Here is a 3828-nt window from a genome sequence, read left to right on the forward strand (position 1 = left end):
AACACAGGTTTGAAGCCTGAGCTGTTATGACAGGGAGGTTTTAGGTAAAGTTGCAACAAAGGGTACATGGGCAGGTGGGGAAGGAAACTGAAGTCAGTGACTCTTGCAGGTGTATGGCAAGTAGAATCTTCCCCACCCGCCTTTTCAATAATACTGAGTAGCAGTAATCTTTTAACTTTTCTTTACCACTGGAAGGGAAACAGACTGTAGCAGGTGAGTCGTGGCAGGTGAAAAAGAGGAGAAATAAGTTTTTAAAAGGCTTTAATTTTTTAAAAAGAAATAAGACATTCTGCGTAGGGAGGCAACATTGAATATAGGAAGATAGCTTCAAAGCTCAAAATTTCATTCATGCGAACAAAACTGCTTCTTATCTCTCCCCAAGCAGTTTCTGTATGCCCCACCTCTTTGCTAGAAAGAGAAGAAATCAAGGAGCCTGTGGTTTTATGCTGCTTATGTGGCAGACGAGGTGCTACGTGTAGGTCACATAGTAAGTTATTTTTGTGGTCCCTCTTACCACCTGATGCTTCTACTCAGACTGCTTCTAACATTTCAGTTTCCTAAGAAGATGCAAAGCCATTACGTTAGAAAGAAAATGCACTTTTGTAGATAAGGTTTGCTTGTTTCTTTCCAGAAGCATCACTTTCAAGGCCCATGAAAGTAAGTATTGAGTAACTAACTGCAGCTGACTATGGACAGTGCAATGAAATTCAGACAGAACGTGCAAAGTTTTAAATCGGTAGGAAAGGGGAAAAGGGAACTTTGAGCGTTTACTGCAGGCCATTGTATGTGTGCTTCAAGCCCTAAAATGTCTTTAAGAAATGTGCCTTAAAGTTACATTATTTGTATGTCCAGAAAAGCTGTATTTGATACTTTTTATGGGCATTTTCTGCTTTGCTTTAAATCTTGAACTAGCGATTGAGACTCTCCAAGCAGAAAATAAGAAATTCCACTAACAAATGCAAAGCACCCTAATGCAGGCAAGTGTTTATAAATCACAAAACAGCAACTAAGAAATGTCTGTCATTTTTTATTTTGGGGGAAAATATTACAGAACTTTTGCTTTCAGGAATAAGGTGGAAATTCCCCAAGCACTACCTCTTTCTCCACGGTTCATACCTTCAAATTCCCACATAAGGTCATCATTTCTGTGTTCAGGTAAAAGGATTTCTCCACAGACATAAATTTAAACCAGCTGGCATGTGGTTCACACTCCCCAGGACCTGTCTCTGGGCATTTATTGAGTAGCATCACCCCCATCACCTTGCAGCAACATGCTTTCAAGTTCATTATTACTGTGCTGAACTGCAGACATCAAATATCTAGGAAAAAATCTGAGTGCTACACAAGACTAGATCTGAGTAATTGTCTACAAGCCTATGAGTATATTATAGCATAAGATAGTGACAATCACTTCTGTGGCCATTTTACAAGTTTTTAGGTGTAACCTCTTCCATTGTGCGTAACAGATTTATGCCCTGTGAGAGCTGGTCATTTCATATGAATTCGGAGGAAATGTTTTTGTGCTCCCCAGTTTGTAAGCACATGACCAGTGTTGTGTGCAAGCGGTGCTGAGTAACTTAAATAGCCTTTAGAAGGTTAAACATTCGTGTCAGAGTGTCAGGAAAGGTTGTGCAGTAAAGTCTAATTTACGCTTCTCAGGTGGTTATCATTTCGTCAGAGCCAGCAAGCGTTTCAGACCACAGTGCAACTCATCCACCTGGGAGATTAATCTGCATCTTTCTCTGCAGGAGCAGCACATTGCTACTGCCGCTGTTGTGAGGAAGCACTCATGCAAACTCACCTTTTTGTGTCTTAAGGAAAAAGAAGGAATTTAACGTTCTGTGCCCAGCCCTCACTACATTGCCCCAAACCTGCTGAGAAATCAGCAGACAGAAAGCACACCATCTTCCAACAGTCTTCTGCCAGCACTTAATGAAATGCTGCATGTTAGTCAGTACCCAGCACGTCTGATTCCCCAGCTCCTTTTCTCCTGATTCTTTCACTTCTTAGGTTTCACATTTTGACTCGAAAAAAAAGGCCCAAGCTTCCCCTCTCCTCTAGTTTCAAATACAGCCAGTATGCAGCCAGTTTCCTTAGTTTCTTTTTCTTCTTTCCCCTTCTCTTACTTAACCTTATTTTGACTTATTCCCTTGTAGTCTTGCTCTCGGGTCTCCACCTACTGTTAATAACTTATGGGGATCTGCAGCTTATCGCCTTTGCTCTTGAACTGCCTCAGGTATTCTCCCTCTCTGGTCCTAGTCTAACAGGATTTCACATGTGAGTGGCTGTTTGAGTTTGTGTGAAACCTGCACATTTCTTCTGAACTTGACCAGGCCAGGTATTGGAACATCTTATGCTGATCATTTAAACAAGCATTGCTTTTCTGTAATCAGAGCGATACTCCTTAAACTTGTCCCCTAATACATTCAATACTGTATTGGGGAACACACAAGAGGAGCAGGAATGGGAACAATGGCAAAATTGACCGGTATAAGTAAAAGCCACCATTTTTACACACAAGGGGTGTGTAGTGTACCAGTTAAGTGAAGCTGTAATTAAAAAAAAATAAATACTTTCCAAAGTGATGTGATGCTCTGAAAGCACTACTATGTAGTCAGAAATCCAGAAGGACACATAGTAATTTCTTCTCTCCTTTCTTCAGTACTTGGCAATTTGAATATATGTCAGGTCTCTGCTGATTTTAAGCCATGTAAAACATCAGAAAAGGTTATCAAAGACTGTCTACTGAAGTGTGAATCTCCTTCCTGCATTCTGGTACACTGTAAAGTCTCCAGAGGTTTGTAGTTGTTGAGGCAAAAGACAATGCAAGAAGCATTGTTATTGTAAACCCTGCTTCTCAAATCTGAGACTGAATGGAGATTTCTGCACATACAGGAGAACTAAACAACAAAGATACATTAAAAAATAATTCAATAGCTTTCTCCACATCAAATAATTGATTGTCTTTCTTTATACACACATACACACTCACGCACACACGCACAATTTGGAAACCACACTTGCAGAGCTTATGGGATTTGAGACTGAGGCGGCCAGGGATCACTGAAGTAGATAACCCCTGATAACCCCTGAGGTGGTGAGCTGTAGGAAGCCAAAGTCTGTTTTGTTTCTGTAGACTGCAGACTTGCTCTGTGCTGCAGTATGAAATTACTTGCTTTCAAAGTGGAAGCAAAGCTGCAGAGCAAGAATTAATTGAAGAGAGAGGCTGCTCGTTAGTTTCCCCCAGAGCCCTGCACTCAAAGCTTATACTGCTTAGTAGCAGTATCTCTATCCCCCTTTCTCTACACAAGATTGTACAGAGATGTAAACAGTCATTCCTGCTTAAGAAAGCCCTGGCTTTGTGCTCCCATCCAGGCAGGTTCTTGTGAGCTGCAAACATAGGCTGACATCACTGAGCCTGATCCCCACATGTCCTGCTGTTTGGAACAGGTCTCGGGATGCTCTGACCCAATGTTAGTTTTTCATCCAGTCTAAATGGGCTGGATAAAACATGAATGAAGAAGAAGGCGGACTCAAGGAAAACTTCCAAAACCAGTTATGTAGATGGACTGATTCTGGTGGTATAAACATTTGAAACCCCCCAAATGTCAGCAACTCCACCATCTAGAGTAATGCCAGCCATCTAGCCTTCACGGCAGGTACTGAGAGAAGGAGCCAAATCAGGGCACAGCTGAAGCAACAGCTTCACACATGAAAACTGACCAAAATCCCTCCTCCCTCTAATTTTGCCCTTACTGCCTCCTCCTTTAATTCTATTTCCTTTCCTACTCTGTTTCTTATTCCTAAGGAAAAAGCTGGTGCAGCCAT

The sequence above is a fragment of the Numenius arquata genome, chromosome Z (genome assembly GCF_964106895.1).
Source record: "Numenius arquata chromosome Z, bNumArq3.hap1.1, whole genome shotgun sequence".
Classification (NCBI taxonomy): Eukaryota; Metazoa; Chordata; class Aves; order Charadriiformes; family Scolopacidae; genus Numenius; species Numenius arquata.